The sequence below is a fragment of the Sceloporus occidentalis genome, unplaced genomic scaffold, assembly GCF_023333645.1.
Source record: "Sceloporus occidentalis isolate IW3139 unplaced genomic scaffold, rSceOcc1.0.p SCAF_80, whole genome shotgun sequence".
Lineage (NCBI taxonomy): Eukaryota > Metazoa > Chordata > Lepidosauria > Squamata > Phrynosomatidae > Sceloporus > Sceloporus occidentalis.
This window is the reverse complement of record NW_028317060.1, coordinates 4,522,869-4,540,594: the sequence shown is the minus strand read 5'-3', so window position 1 is coordinate 4,540,594 and position 17,726 is coordinate 4,522,869. Positions and strand designations below refer to the sequence as shown.

At 41.0% G+C, this 17,726-nt stretch overlaps 1 protein-coding gene across 1 annotated transcript in view; it reads left to right on the top strand.

The window, feature by feature from the left end:
* LOC149285346 (lysine-specific demethylase 4C-like) overlaps positions 1-17,726 on the top strand; it is a 178,208-nt gene that overhangs the window by 144,214 nt on the left and 16,268 nt on the right. The window lies entirely within an intron of this gene.

The window sequence follows — 17,726 nt, the reverse complement described above, 5'->3', positions numbered from 1 at the left end:
TGGGAATATGTATTAAACGGGAAAACACTGGGGACGACTGACATGGAAAAGGACTTAGGAGTTTTAGTTAACAGTAAATTTACCTGTAGCGACCAGTGTCAGGCAGCTGCTGCTAAGGCAAATAAAATCATGGGGTGCATCAAAAGGGGCATAGATGCCCACGACAAGGAAATAATTCTACCACTGTACAAGTCACTAGTCAGACCACACATGGAATACTGTGTACAGTACTGGGCACCAGTGTACAAGAAAGATATAGTGGAGCTGGAGAGGGTTCAAAGACGGGCAACCAGAGTAATAAGGGGAATGGGAGGATTACAGTACCCAGAAAGATTATCAGAATTGGGGTTATTTAGTTTGGAAAAAAGACGGCTTAGGGGGGACTTAATAACTATGTATAAATATATAAGGGGGCAGTACAGAGATCACTCCCAGGACCTATTTATACCCAGGACTGTATCTATAACAAGGGGACATCCTCTACGGCTGGAGGAAAGAAGGTTTCTACACCAGCACAGACGGGGGTTCTTTACAGTAAGAGCGGTGAGATTATGGAACTCTCTGCCAGAGGAAGTGGTGATGGTAAACTCAATAAAAGAGTTCAAAAGGAGCCTGGACGTGTTTCTTGAAAGCAATAATATTACAAGTTATGGATATTAGATTAATAGGGACAGAACGTTGATCCAGGGATTTATTCTGATTGCCATATTTGGAGTCGGGAAGGAATTTTCCCCCTGGTATGGGGCAATTGGCATCTGCTTCATAAGGGTTTTTTGCCTTCCGCTGGATCAACACAGTAGGGACACAATATGTATATAGGTTGAACTTGATGGACTTTGGTCTTTTTTCAACCTTATGAACTATGTTACTATGTTACATGTTAGCGTGGTGTTTGTGTGTATGTGTTAGTGTATGTATCAGTGTGAGTGTGTGTCTCATGATGTTAGGTTGTGTATGTATGTTAGTGTACGATATTAGAGTGTCAGTGGTGTTCCTAGGTTTAGTGGTGTGATGGAGAGCAGGGAGATAGTATGTATGTATATAATGTTAGAGTGAGTTCATGAGCCCATGAGTAATTCTGTAAATGTTTGCCCAGTAGGAAGGATAGATAAGTATACCGTATTTGCTCGATTATAAGACGAGGTTTTTTCCAGAAAAAAACTTCTGAAAAACCGACCTCGTCTTATAATCGAGGTCGTCTTGTAATCAGGCCTCAGATCATCCCCCACGATACCTCACAATTCCATCGGCAGCCGCCGCCGCCGTATCAGCTGCAGCCACCGCCGCCGCTTCTGTATTCGCGGCAGCTGCCGCCGCCGCCGCCGCTTCTGTATTCACGGCAGCCGCCGCCGCTTCTGTATTCGCGGCAGCCGTCGCCGTTTCTGTATTCGCGGGAGCCGCCGACTCCGTATCCGCGGCAGCCGCCGCCTCCGCCTCCGTAATCCGCGGCAGCAGCCGCCGCCTCCGTAATCCGCGGCTTCAGCATCCTCCGATGCGGCCGAATCGGAAGCTGTGACCATAACAGATGCGCGGGTCACGTGGGTCGCGCTGTTCTCACCTGACCCAGCTTCGTTTTTTACGTTTTGTGCCTATGATTCTATGCAAATCAGTCCTACCTGACAGTCTGTGCTCCTGTTCACAATTTGTGAAGAGGAGCATAGACTGTCAGGTAGGAATGATTTGCATAGCTGGTTCAATTAGGGGCACAACCTAGTGAACTACATTTCCCATGATTCCCAGACCCCTTTAAGCGTGACTGAGGAGCATGGGACATGTTGATGGGACAAGTTGATGGGACATGTTGATGGGACATATAGATCTGCTATTCCCACTGACAGGTGAGAAAGAAAAAAGAAAAAAACACAAAAACAGTGGTTTTGATTTTTTTCCCATTAGGGTCGTCTTATATTCAGGCCTTTTCTTTTTTTTCCCCAATAAGATCCAAAATTTGAGTCGTCGTCTTATAATCGTGGTCGTCTTATAATCGAGCAAATACGGTAGTTAAGAAAAGAAGAAAGAAAGAAATAGCAGCTACAAACACCAATGGGCAGTTCCTGATGCTCTAAAGACAAGACAGTATATAAAAATAGATTAATGCGAGCGTTATCAAATAAACATGGACAACTTACATTAAAAACATACGTTTTACTACTTAATTATCACATCCGCGATCACCGAATGAGCACTCACTGCAGAAGTTCTTTAGCCCCGAGTCACCTAGCAAGGAGTGGGGAGGCACATTAAGTTTGGTACTGAGTGTGATAGGCAATACACAAACTGATCCAGAAACCTGTATAGGTAACCAGCAGGCTGGAATCACTGGTGAGAATACAGTATGCCGGGGGTTTATGCGGAAATGATGGTCACACGTAGCCGGGTTCGGTATACTAAATGGGTAGCCGTACAAGCCAGAGGTTGGTGCAGGTAGTCAGACAAGCCAGGTACAGTACACATGTAGAGCAACACAGGAACAGAATCATTAGGCTGAAGAGTAGTCAGGCAAGCCAAGGGTCAATACCATCAAACACACATTTTTAAATACTAAACACATAATAGCAGAATTACAACAGGGTGTGTGTACTGAGCAGTTCCGGGTTTTTAAGTCTGGCAACCCACCTACAGCCGCGCATCTGGATCTGAGTGAGTACACGTCGCTCGGGAACTCCACCCAAGCAATAATAATGAAGAGGCACAATAATAAGAAATGATATAATGTAAGGCTGCAACTAACGATTATTTTAATAATCGATTAGTTGGTCGATTATTTTTTCGATTAATCGGATAAAAAAATGCAATTTTTTTTCAATTTAAAATAATGTAATAAAAAACGTACAATTTACACTTTCATCTCTTTATTGCAATGGCCTCTCTCTATTCACCTTCTTATTTTACTGACATAATAAAAGCTACAAGAACCCAAACACAGTGTTTCTCAAACTAGGTTTTAATACAAAGTTATTAGTAAATATTAATTCATATGTTAACTATTTTTCATATTTAACCCCTTCAGGACCGGGATTTTGATACTAACGTGTCGCTAAAGGACCGGAGCCGTTTTTGTGTTTTTGCCATGTCTTTCTTCAACTGTAATTTCTCTCTTATCAATTGGTGCACCCACACAAATCATATATTGTTTTTTTCAGCACAAGTAGGGCTTTCATTTGAAACCATATTAAGCTGGGTAGTACATTGTTTTGTTTGAAATAAACTGGAAAAAGTGGGGAAAAAATGAAAAAAACGCATCAAACAGGGATTTTATCTCCAATTGCTGCCAAATTTTGAGGTATTTTTATATTTTTTTGTTTTTTTTTGCATATGTTGCAATGTTGCTTTAGATTTTATATTATATTTTGTATAGAATATGTGCAACTGCAGAAAAAAAAATTGTGTTCACCAACATCCCCCGGTTCCAACAAGGCCTCACATGCATGGTTCATGCATTTTTTGAGGAAGCTATGAGGGCAAAACTGGAACATGCGCATTTTCGTTTTCACATTTGGAATTTTCAGAAATTGGTTTACTGGGCCCATATCCCATTTGGGACATTTTGGAAGCCCCCCACTGTAAATTACCCCATAAAAGTATATATTTATGAACAGTAGACAAGTCAAGGTGTTCAACTAGGGTAGTTTTGACAGTTTTCAGCTAGCCATTTCTTCACTGATGTCTGCCAAAGTTCACGGAAAATTTATTTTATTGCGTTTTTAACAAATACATTTCAATGTTAAAATTTATTTCTTGCACAGCATATGTGCAACAGTGGAAGAAAGCACCACATTTTGTTCACCAACATCCCCCGGTTCCAACACGGCCTCACATGCATGGTTCATGCATTTTTTGAGGAAGCCATGAGGCCATAGCTGGAACATGCGCAAGTTTTCAGGAATTGGTTTACTGGGCCCATATCCCATTTGGGACATTTTGGAAGCCCCCCCACTGTAAAGTACCCCATAAAAGTATATATTTATGAACAGTAGACGAGTCAAGGTGTTCAACTAGGGTAGTTTTGACAGTTTTCAGCTAGCCATTTCTTCACTGATGTCTGCCAAACTTCACAGGGAAATTATTTTACTGCTTTTTTAACGCATACATTTCAATGTTGCACACCATAAGTGCAACAGTGGAAGAAAACACCACATTTTGTTCACCAAGATCCCCTGATTCCAATAAGACCTCACATGCATGGTTCAAGCACTTTTTGAGGAAGCTATCAGGGCAAAACTGGAACATGTGCATTTACATTTTTTTAAATATTTTTTTTCATCAGATTACTTGTAAGTGACAGGTTTAGGCCGCTGACATCAATCAGGGAGACCGATCAATAATCAGCGACTTAAAATGTCACCGACAAGTGATCAGGTAATAATTATGATTATTTCATTTATTAATAATTTGTGTTTTTTCATAATTACCCTAGATGACCCCTCTCTCTTTGTAGAGCAGGGTCATCCGTGGGCTGCCATAATGATCCGATCACTCCTATTGGCCAGGAGCGATCTGATCAGCCCAGCCCAGCATTTGACCTGGAAGCACCCTGGACTTTCAGGTCAGTGCTGTTATTTTTTTATTATTATTATTATTATTTTATTAATTTTTTTAAATTTATTTTTTCATTTTTTTTTTTAACTCTTTCAATGCTGATGCTCCATTGAAGCACAGCATTGACTGATATTTAGTCCCCACAAGCTTGTGGGGGGCTAATATTAACCCCTGCAATGCTGCGATGGGGGTCATACACAATCGCAGCATTGAAGGGGTTAATTGAGGTAGAGGGGGGGTAGGGGTTAACTGAGGAAGGGTGGGGGGGTCTGGTCTCCACACTCATGTGGAGACCAAAGAACCCTGTCCCCCTGTACCTGAAGCTGCCTCTGGCAGCTGGGACACAATCTCCAATAGACTGGAGATTGTAGGGGAGGAGTCTCTCTGATCAGTCCTACAGGACTCATCAGAGGACTTCTGGGGGGTCGTTTTTGCTGTTGCTGGTCTGCCTGGGCTTCCAGGCAGACCACCAGCAGCAGAGCCCCCTACAAAACGGGAATTGAAGGGGTTAACGCTGCACTGACGCTCTCATGGAGCGATCAGGCAGCAGGGGGGTGTTGGATCAGGTCCCCACACTTGTGTGGGGACCCATTCAACACCCCCCCCTTCCATGAAGCTGCCCGTGGGAGTGATCGTGGGCTTGGGGGCGGGCTTAGACAGGCTGTGCTGTCTGCCCAGGAGTCCTGGGCAGACAGCAGCAGCAGCGCCCCCACGATCACCGCGATTGTGGTGATGTGGGGGCATTTTTTGGAGGAGACGTACCTGGTACGTCCCGGTCTACCGGTGACTGTTAACCAGGAAGTACCAGGTACGTCCCAGTACTGAAGGGGTTAATAAAAACTATGAGAAAAAAGCCTTGTTTAAATTTTTTTTATTTCCCAAACTGCCCCCGGTTATGCACATCTGACCCCCAGCTTGCCACTCTGCCCCATATATGCCTTATACCTCTTATATGCCAGATTCCACTGTGCCCCCTGATATGCCACTGTGCCCCTGATATGCCTTATACTCCTTATATGCCAGTGATATGCAACTGAGCCCCCTGATAAACCTTTTACCCCAGATATGTTTTATGCCCCCCTGATATGCCTAATATCGATATGCCTTATACCCCCTATATGCCACTGAGCCCCCTGATATACCTTTTACCCCCAGATATGTTTTATGCCCCCCTGATATGCCTAATATCGATATGCCTTATACCCCCTATATGCCCTGAAATTCATAATACCCCCCATACACCACTATAAGGCTAGGTTTCCACTTGGTTTTTTTTAGCTAAAAACGCCCATAAAAACGCCAATAGCGCCACCTGGCGTTTTTTTAGTGAAAAAACGCAGCAGCCAGATGTTAGCTGTTCTTCAATAGGAAATCGCAGAATGCCATATCCACTTGGCGTTTTTTTGTTTGGCGTTTTTTTGTTTGGCGTTTTTTCAGTCCTCTTTGGCGTTTTTCTGCTTTTTTGGGCTCTGTGGCAGTTTTTCAAAATCGCAGCATGTTGACACTCTGGCGTTTTTTGCAAGGAAATCTTGGCGTTTTTCACCAATAGAAGTCTATGGGAGAGAAAAAACGCCATGAAAAAGCCATGTGGGTTTATTGCCTTGGCGTTTTTTATGGCGTTTTTTCCACAGTTACAATGCAGAGGATGGACCCAGTATCTGTGTGTCCTACGAGAAATAGGCTGGAAACAAACAGTTTCACACAAAACAAAGTTCATATTGAATTCTACACCATTTGGAACAAACATGCCATTACAAAGAAACATACGCGACACATCAACTGGATCCTGCGTGCCAAAAGCAACAGCAAACAATTTGCACCATCATTTGGGGCCAATCTTCCTAGAGGAGCAGACATTCGGAATAAAGCAGGCCTTACAAACCACAGAAAAGTGACAAAAGGGTCCGCCGGGGGGTTTAAGTAGAACTCTACCAAGTAAATGACATCAGGGGGCAGATACTTGCCATTTATCCTAATCCCTTTTAGCTGGGTGAAACTTCTAACTTGTAAAGGCTGAAAAAACTGCCTAAGGTCAAAAAAAGCAATTTCCACAGAAAGGCTAAAATGCCAGAAAAAACTCCAGAAAAAAACGCCAAAACGCAGAAAAATGCAGTGGCAGTTTTCTTGGCGTTTTTCATCAAGAAAAAAAACGCAGGACAAAAACCCAAGTGGAAACCTAGCCTAACTCACCCATACACCACTCTGGCTCCTCCCCCTCCCATACACCACTCTGGCTCCTCCCCCTCCCATACTCCACTCTGCCTCCTCCCCCTCCCATACATCACTTGGGCTCCTCCCCCTCTCATACATCACTCTGCCTCCTCCCCCTCCCATATATCACTCTGCCTCCTCCCCTCCCATATACCACTTTGCCTCCTCCCCCTCCCATACTCCACTCTGCCTCCTCCCCCCTCCCATACTCCACTCTGATTCTCTGTCAGCCGGTGGGGGTCTGCACGATGCGCACAGCCAGCCTCCGTTACTGCCCTTCACTTACGCTGAGGCTGCAGTGAAAGTGCCTGTAGGTAACGAGTCGGAAGAGAGGCAGAGTGATGTGTCGGAGGGGGGAGAGAGACGGAAGTGAGATACCGGCCGACAGTGAGGGGAATCCAGGTCCCCTGCAGCGTTGCGGGGGATCTGGATTCTAGTGTTATAATCCGATCTCTGTTTGAGGTCGGATTATATAAAGAGAGGAGTTTTTCAGAGCATTTGCTCTGAAAAAAAACTCTTTTTATAATCGATAAAAATCGATTCGATTAATCGATAATGAAAATTGTTGACAACGATTTTCATTATCGATTATCGATTTTATCGATTAGTTGTTTCAGCCCTAATATAATGTAAATATCAAATGTGCAAGTGAGCATACAAAGTGGTTCCTTGCCAACAAGGCTTCATAAAGCCTCAGTAGGAAGCGTCAATAATGATGGAGCCCCTATGGTTCTTGTTGCTAGCACTCTGCCAGGGCGGGAAAAGATCACCCCTGCATGTAATGTAATCATCCGCACCCCAAAATATGTGCCGTGTATTCTTGTTACAGTGTGTTAATTTATTCTACATATGCACAATATAAAAAGTCTCAGGCTTTGTAGATTTTATATGCAGGAAAAATGCATGTTTGGGAAGCAGATTGGCAAAACATTTCAAGGAAAGTATAATTCTGCAAACTACTGTATATCTCACAAATGGTTTTAGTTCAGCAAGCCTTTACTTTCCTGTTTACTAGGTTTATAGCATTATAACAGGTTAGATTGAAGAACTATGACTTCCCATATGACATTACATTTATAGAGCTTAATTAATTAGTATTTTACTAGGATCTTGTGTAAGGAAAGAACTTGGATAATTTCTCAATCTCCTATGTCACATTTATATCTTACAATAACAATGAGGGATATTTATAAATGAAGAAAATGTTCGCTCTTGTTGGGTGCTATCTCAAAAATAAGCTTTCTTAATTTGTCATGTTCAATAAGATTTATCTGATGTATCATTTCATAAAGTCCATTTCCAATAAAAGTAAAATTCAAAATAGACCTTTTTTTTTTATTATTTCCTTGAAGATGAAATGTTTCAATCCTAATAAATCCAATTATATTAACATCAATTATTTCAGTGCTTTGACTGCCTTGATAGCCTCCTGCATGGTATTAAGTGCCACAACACATAGCACACATTAGAGAAAATGTTATTTTGCCACTCTGAGGGAGGTGAATTAAAGGGAAACCACTGTCCTTTTGATCATTCTCAAAAGGTTATTCTGTAACCTGCATTACAGAAGATGGGCTATGCCTTTGATCCTTCCCTTGTTTTATGATATTAGCTGTAATAGAGCATATCTTTCTTTCCCTACAGTCCTAAGGTAACCTATAAATTGAACTACAAATGTTAAATTTTCTTTTTTTTTTTGCAAGACACATTAGCTTTGAAGACTGTCAGCCTTATCATTCAATCATCCTTTTTTGGGGCAGCCAATCAAAATGAGGATTTAAAAAGCAAATATTGAGTGAAAGCACAGATTTCTATATCCATTTTCTACAATCACGAAGTGCAATTTTATAATTATAGCTATTAAAGCAATAGAACAGGTAGTTCTCCTGAGATTCTTAGCTGGGCTTTGGCTAAACAAATGCTAACTAAAGATCGTGGCAGCCATGTTTAGAAACTGCTGGATAGGTCATGTTTCATACTTTTACCCCCATTGATGGCCCTTTATTGCACTTTTCGTGCACTTTACTGTCCAGATATGGTTTAGAAAGACAGCTTTGCAGCCCTTTCTTTGTTTAACCATAGTAGGACGAACTATAACATCCTAAGGCTTGTGTGTTATATGACCCCAATCAGGGCCGGCCTTAGGGGTGTGCGACCTGTGCGACCGCACAGGGCGCCATGGTAGCAGGGGCGCCTGCCCGGGACTTAACTTAAAACATCGGGTTTTTTTTAAACTTTATTTAACATCATTCATGTTTGGGGGGTAGTTTGAAGGGGCAGAGGGGAGGGGGGGTAGTTTGAAGGGGCAGAGGGGAGGGGGGGTAGTTTGAAGGGGCAGAGGGGAGGGGTAGTTTGAGGGGGGGGCGCCAGAGGAGTAGTCCGCACAGGGCGCCACAACGCCTAAGGCCGTCTCTGACCCCAATGACGTAATAGTGCATACACAGAAGGTCAGGCAACACAGACCCCAATCGCAGCTTCCACATGGTTATTAGCAAAAGGTGAGCACACCTTAACACATACACTCACACATATCATACTTTAATGTTTAAACAGTCTATAAAATCTGATATCTTAAATGTAAAATCCAGGAAATATGACATCTGATTTCTTAGTTTGCTCCTTTTCGGGTATTAGCTTACAATTTTGTAAGTTGAAATAGTTTTTGTGTTCAATCTTGCATAATTGAAATAACATCACAATGTGTATTATGATTAGCTTAAAGAAGAATAATTTATTTGCTGTATACATTAAAACCATGTCCAAACCTGTCTAAAACTTATCTGGACACAGACTTGTTTGATTTCATCAAGATCCGTATTTAATGGTTTTTAGACTATCTACATTCCTTCTTGATATTTGTAAGTAACTTTAGAGAGAAATTTGTACTTTGCATCTTTGGCTCTACTGTGGAGTGGGTTTGTTATTGCCCTAGGCGCAAAACTGGGAATTTAAAACCTTTTATTCAGTTGTTGGAGAAGTGACTAATCTGGTTTTCTGGGATTTATATTAGACGCTGTATGAAAAAGTTATTTTATTGTCTTCAATGGCATATTTTTTTGTTGAATCTTTATAAAAATAAGCTTATGTTACTAAATAAGAAACTGTTATGGAAACTTATACCTTAATCCTCTGATAATTTGACACTTGGGTTTATACTTCTGTTTTAATCGACTAGACACACTATGTGGTGCGTGTACTTACATTTTCAAACCACTCGCTGGTTGGACTCCCTTCTTACCATCAAAATTGAACAGCAATGTTTAAACAAGTAGATATTTTACACATTTTAACAAGAAAAGCCACATATTTCCCGGAAAATATTCTCTGGAATTGAGGCATATACAGCACACATTATATTGTTTAGGGAGACACAAGGTGCTTAGGTAGGTCTATGCAATATCAAAAAGCCTTTTCACCTATGTAAATAATCTGTAGGAATATAACCCCTCTAAACATGACACCACATAAGCCAGTAAATGTTGTCTTGGGACTGTGGTTTACTGTTAGCGTATTTTCTAGATTTTGTTGCCTTGATCTATTGATAATATTAACTATAACATTTCAAGAAAATCTTCACCAGGGTAAAAAATTGATTGCCTCCTTTCTTTAGACTTTAATAGAGCCCTCATTTTTCCAAGTAATTTACATGGATATCAATGCTTGTTTAGGTAAACGTAAGCAAGATATTATTCCAGAATTATATTATCTATGTGAACTGTACTTCATTATTTATTCTGCATGTGAGATCAAGTACTAATTACGGTCATAGTGACCCGCTTCCTGGACTACTAGAGTCCTGCTCCAGTATACCCCACTGCCTGCCTGGACTAAGATACTGCCTTGCCCTACATTTATGCTGTTCCTTTGCCATGTTTTGCCCATCAGGTAGTACCAGCTGTGCATTGCAGATTTGTACCTTGACTCCTGGTGTGATACATACTTGAGACCAGCAGCCATTAGATATCATTGTTATTCTGCGTTCAGAATGTGGGTTGCATTTGCCGTAGGAAAATATGCCATGACTAGGGAGTTTTTTTTTACTTGTCTTTCAGTCAGAGACCTTGCACTGCATTGATGACCATAGCCTCCCAGTACTGATTTTTACACTTTACCAGATTGGATAAGTTGGAAGTTGTACATATATGCCAGTGATGAGCATGAAGGCAGAAACCGCTTTCTTTATGGCATTTTGTCGAAAATAATAAAAAGGATTACCGAGCATATGTCTCTTGATAAAGATGAGCAATGAATATTGTGAAATATTGTCTTTACTGTTTAACCTTCTGATCTTTTCTTCACAAAATACACAAAAATACTCTGCCCTCATGGATATCACACAATTGGAAACACAGCACAGGTTTGCCTCACAAAGTTTCCCTACCTTCTCGTCCAACCTGTGCCCCTGTTTCCTTTTCCGTGCCCCTGTTTCCTTTTCCGTAGCTCTTCTTGTTGTGCTTCTTGTAGTTCTTCTGTAATCTTTCTTGCATCTTCTTCCTTGGTCCTCTTCTCCCCGCAGTCCACCGCATTATCTGGGACTCCCAGAGCGCCTCTGCAAAAGGGGTCTGGGGTAGCGGCTGTCACCATATGGTGCACATGGCTCTGCCTTTTTGCAGAAGTACTGCAAGAGGCCAGAATAATGCAGACAGATTCACGGAGAAAGAGAGGTGTAGAAATGCATTTTTCGGGCTTGGTATAAAACAAGCGCAGCTCGGCAAAAGGAAACAGGGACATGGACGCAGTTTACTGAGAAGGTAGGGAGACATTGAGAGAGAGGGGGAGTCCAATGGGAAAGCAGGAAACTAAACTTGTTGACCAAAACGAAGCAAAACATTTTGGGCCGAATTGTTTTTAGTCCATTTGCACAAGTTGTTTATTAACCCTACCAGACTCTAGTCTCCAGTTGCTGGACTCCATTCCTGAACTTTTGCTTTTAAGCCCCTGACAGCGTGGCGTACAGTTTCCACAATGACATGACTTTGTGTGTATAGAGATCTTATATATAGATAATTTGTTATAATCTTTTCGTTTTGTGTGTGATCCTGGTTACATTTTTCAAGACTCAGGGAAGAAGACTTTGTATCGTACAAAAGCATTATGCTAATACCTGTGTTTTCAAATGTGCTGTGTCCTCCACACCAGAGAGTTTGTTATTACTTTGCCAGAGATTATATTCCTTGCAGCTTTTTTTTTTGCACTAGATATTTAGATTCCCCCCTGGGTCTGGAAAGCTTATTCACACATCCCTGTGAATGCAACATAGTGAATTAAGTATGCATTTCAAATTAGGAGGTTATTTTGAATATAAAAGAAAGAGACTTGCAAGTAACATAAAAAGCATATTTACTCTGGCTTCTGATATTTATGTATAGTTTTATGTAGTGCAGGTCGTTTTGGCATTTGAGCTTCTGATTAACAGATACCTGAACTTTTTCCACCCTCTGCGAGTGACCAGAAATGGGCTGATAAGGGGTTTATTCAAAATAGTGTGCTTTATAGCACACAAAGTGCTGAACAACAAAATTATAATTTTTCCCTGTGATAAAAGCCTGAAAAGTTAATGTACCGTGTTATGAAATTGCAGACTAGCAATATTTTCAGTGAAACATTGAGTGATATGTCTCTTTATGGAAAATATCTCATCTTGTTCACTCACCTAGCCCAGAGTCACATTATTTCTTTGTTATTTTTCAGTCACTTATTAATATTTCAATATGCCGCTGGCTAGGATGTCAATTTTATGAAAAGCAGGTGGATAGAACTAGGGCTGCAACAACTAATCGATAAAATCAATGATAATCGATAATGAAATTCGTTGGCAATGAATTTCTTTATCGATTAGTTGAATCGATTTTTATCGATTATAAAATTAGGGTTTAATCCGTTTAGTGTGACTCACAGGAGTCACAGCAGCAGTTGCTACTTACAGTTCCTCCCTGCAGTCACTGCCGATTGGCCCGCCCACTTCCTTTTTCCAGTCCCTCCCTGCAATCGCTGCTGGAGAAAGAAAGGGGCGGGGCCAATCGGCAGTGACTACAGGGAGGAAGAAAGGGGCGGAGCCAAATGACCGATTGGCTCCGCCCATTTCCTTAGCATCGCCATGGCTGTGACACTCCTCTAACTGTGAGTATAAAATTTATATTTGGGCTGCTGAAAGTTAGGGGAGGTGGGGGTTAATTTAGGGGCAGTTATAGTTAATGGGGTGTTTAGGGTTAACTTAGGGGCAGTTATGGTTAATGGGGTATTTAGGGTTAACTTAGGGGCAGTTATAGTTAATGGGGTGTTTAGGGTTAACTTAGGGGCAGTTATAGTTAATGGGGTGTTTAGGGTTAATTTAGGGGCAGTTATAGTTAATGGGGTATTTAGGGGCAGTGGTGATTGATGGGGTGTTTAGGGTTAATTTAGGGGCAGTGGTGATTGATGGGGTGTTTAGGGTTAATTTAGGGGCCGTTGTGGTTGGGGTGTTTAGAGTTAACTTAGGGGCAGTTATAGTTAATGGGGTGTTTAGGGTTAACTTAGGGGCAGGTATAGTTAATGGGGTGTTTAGGGTTAACTTAGGGGCAGTTATAGTTAATGGGGTGTTTAGGGTTAACTTAGGGGCAGTTATAGTTAATGGGGTGTTTAGGGTTAATTTAGGGGCAGTTATAGTTAATGGGTTAATTTAGGGGCGGTTGTGGTTGATGGGGTCTTCAGGGTTAATTTAGGGGCAGTTGTGGTTAATGGGGTCTTCTCTTCAGGATTAATTTAATGCTGAGGACTGAGGGTTAATTTAATTAATTTAATAAGGTTAACTTAAGGTGCAGTTAGAGGTAAAGGGGGGCAAACTGTGGGGAATCTAAATCCTGGGGGCAGTGAAGATTAATCCTGTATTTATTTATAAAAGTATTGTGTCTGTGAACGAGTCTGCAAATCCTGTGAGGGCACTATGGCATATCAGGGGGGTATATGGCATACTTGAGGAGGACGGAGTGACATATCTGGGGGTATAAGGCATATAGGGTATATAAGGCATATGTGGGGAGGGCAGTGTGGCATGTCGGGGAGGGCAGTGTGGCAAGCCTGGGCTCAAATATGCATAACTGGGGGGCAGGTTGGGGAAATAAAAACAAGAAAATTTTTTTGTTCTGCCGTTTGTTTTTAACATCCTATGTTACTTTATTAAATAATTTAAAATAAAAAAATTTTTATCGAACTATGGGACCCATCTAGTCTCCACATTTTTCCTGATGTATGGACCCTCAGTCCCTGGCTTCATAAATATAGAGATGTCCTATACTATGCATATTTAAATCAGTCTTTCCTGATATTTTGTTTCATACAAATCATTTACCGTTTTAGTAGCCTTCCTTCTGGAGATGGGGTCTCCAGAACTGTACTCAATACTCTAGGTGAAGTCTAACCAGAGAGAGACAACTCCCTCTCCCTGCTACAAATGCCTCTTGTTATACAACCATACATTAATTTGTGTTTACTGTTTAACAGCTTTGTGCCGTCTTTGAAGATGTCCTCTTCATTTCTTATCTTGGCTATGTTTTTATTTGGACTCTTAACACACCTATCTGCATACCTCACTATTGCTGACTGTACTCCCACCCTTCCATGCCCACCAAAATACTTCACTTATTCTGTGAAATGCTCTACTCAGCTCCATCTGACTCTGAACCTGTTTCCGAACATTGTTCTGTGAAAACTTTTATTAGTCCTAAGCCCCTACATGGTGTTCTGAGGGCTCTTTTCTGATGACCACTCAGGGCAGTGCCTTCCTGTGAGCAACCAAAAGGCAATGCTCCTACCTGCCACTGTCTAGTACAGGGAGAGCAGCCAACCAGCCGGGCTTAACCTTTATTCAGTGGTTATTTGGCACGCTCTCTCTCACCGGGACTTATAAAGAGTCTAAGAGAGGCTGGTAATTATGGTGTAAGGGCAAACAGCTGGGGGAAACAAATAGTTAACATTAAAAACCACAAGCGATATGCTTTTCGGTGATGTTGGAGCAAGGCTGTGAGGCAACTCTCTGTGAGTTCAATTCCCTCCTAGCTGTTACTTTTAGTTGGTGAGGTGCCCCTTATTTATGGGTTATTAAGACTAAATCTTTCACATAAACCTATGTGGTTATTCAGACGAATCCTTTCCCCATAAACCTAGTTGTAGATTGGAGACTTAGTTGTATGTTGTTTCTAATGTAGACATGCCTACCTATGGTGTTAACATAAGGGTGACAAATCGTATGTTTTCTTATCCAAAGCAAACACAGAGGCTCAAATATATAAATATAAAATATTAAAATATATTGTAAAAAAATTGTATCCCTGTTATCATACCTAAAAGGGTACTTATTTCTTTAAAACCCGTACCACTCTGCGGCCAAAGATATATTGCCATTGTACAGTACTGTGAAATATGACGGCTCTATATAAATGAATAATAATTTCCATGGTGTGCTACTGCTTGTGTATGGAGATTGCAGCTCTGCAATTATTTTGTTTTCATAGGGTGGTGCAGAAAGAGATAAAGGCATTTGTTGTGCGTGTCACAGTTGTAGTGCTCAGAGAGGAAGCTATCCATCACAACTATCGATCTCAGACATTGTCTGCGAGCAGTCTTGGCCTTTTCTAAACTTTTTTTCCCAATTTCATAATCATTTATAATTCCAGGGCTGAAGAGTTGTAATCTGTGCCGGCTCCCAAGAGTGTAAGCGCTATATATCAAAAGAATGATATCAGCCTTGAAGAAAATACATGGCATAAAAGTTTAGATGATTTACTTGTCTAGTTTACCATGTAGAATGCTGTGTTGTAAGAAACTGAGCGGTTGGCTAGCATGTATAAATGTGTCCTGCCAGTGTTCTGGAATTATTTGCTAGATAGGGAATCAAGTACAGTCCTGTCTCTTGAAAAAGAATCTGTTTTATAATCACGACAGATCTGATTATTCATTTTAAAAACCAAACACTAGGCCTTTTTGTAGAGCTCCTTATACAGTTCTTACGCACAAGATGACCCGGCCTGTATATTTTACATGCACTTTAATGATACCGCTAAGGGATTTTGTAAGGTATGGAAACCATTTGACACACCCAAACACAAACTCGCTTGAAACCTGAAAAGTGACTTACCAAACAAATTTGGAAAGTTAGCTCTCTCTCTCACTATTTGGAGTGTGAGTTAGTTGTTTCTCACACTTTGGGGAATGAGTTAGTTCTTTTTCACAATTTAGAGAGTCAGGTAGTGCTCCCGCACACTTTGGCGATCAATTTAGGTCTCTCCTACACTTTGGAGAGCATGTAAGCTCTCCCACATATTTTGGAGGGTATATTAGCTTTCCCATACACTTTGCAGAGCATGTTTGCTCTCCCTTACACTTTGCAGAGCATGTTAGCTCTCCCTTACACTTTTAGAGAGCGGGTTACCACTCCCCCACACTTTTGGAGATCGAATTAGCACTCCCCCACACTTTAGAAAGTGTTTCTCCTGACAAAATATAAAAAAAAAAAGTGTATGTTCTTAGTAAACACATCTGTGTTTTTATGGTCTCCTTGATGTTACAAATATTTCCAAAGCATGTCATTCGAGTTATCCAAGTAGAGCATTATTTACTGTCACAAACTGAGAATGTTTTTTTGTTTTTTTTTGTTGTTTTTTTTTACGAGCAGCACCCTACTTCTGTCTTTGTCAGGAAATAAAGCCAAGCTTGGCACTGGAGGCATTCTTGGTTCCAAAACGGAGAGATATGATAAAAGTGACTTGGCACTCAAATGGTGTAATGCTTTCCAATATGCTGCCTGTTTAAATGGTGAACGTGTAGTTCTTCCCATGTCCCCAAACCATGTTTATAAACCAGATGCTACTTCATTGATACTCAGCATAATTTTGTGCAATCCTTATGTTACCCAGAACTGTTTTGTTGTATAATTGTTAAATGTGCTATTAGCACACTACATAGTCACTTTTCAATGAAATGCTAAGTAACTGTGAATGTTTAGAAGGAGAATATTCAAAGCTTATCAGTTTACCAACTATGCATTCACAACATGGCTGCAGCATAGTCTGACTCTTTCAGCATTTTTCTGATTTGCTGTTACGCATTTATGTTAAAGAAAAAAACTATTTTTAATGTAGTTATATGCCACAGGCCTTTTCCAGACTATTATATATTATACTTTCCATCAATCTACAAGATGTGAGTTCTAGTGTATTCGAGGCATAAAAAGGCAAATATCAAGACATCTGTAATCATTAGGAGACACTAGCGTTTGTAGGCTTGTGCTACATGTTTATAGGTTTCTGGTTTAAACTGCACATCTGGACATCTTGGGGAAAGATGTCTATTTGGGTAAATGATTGAGGTGTGACTTTTTTTTGACTCTGTACCCCAACAGAATACTACAGGACAGTAATATTTGCAGTCTATTAATTGCTTGTAGTTTTTAGTAAGAATTAAAGCCTCATGAAACAATGTATTTCAGGAGCAGATCTCAAAGGAACCACAGCTTGTACGACCACTGAGCAATGGCAGGGCCATGGGCTAGAGGTCTGGTGGCAAGTTTGCCAAGTCAAAGCATTATCAGGAATAGCCTGGTCTGGTAATGAGGAGAAGAGCTCAAAGAGTGAAGAGACTCACTAGAAACACACACAGAGTAGATAAGACAAGAATGGGTAGGTAGGCATTAATAGGATGCTAACAGGACACATTTCTTCGGAAAAGGGAACATAATTAAAACAATGTCAATCACAGGAATCGTATAACAGCAGTCCTAGATGTCAATGCGGACAGAGATACAGTCCCAGACTACGAGGTTGCTGGTTGAGTACCCATGTCACAGTGCGCACGTAGGACATAGTGTCAATGCAGCAGGTTCAAGGAGACGTCACAAATTATTTTCATATTGCACCTGAATTTGATCAGTCCTAACAAATGCACTATTAAAAGTCAGCATCTGGCTGATTTAAATAGAGGTGTTCAACAGATTTGGCTTCTGT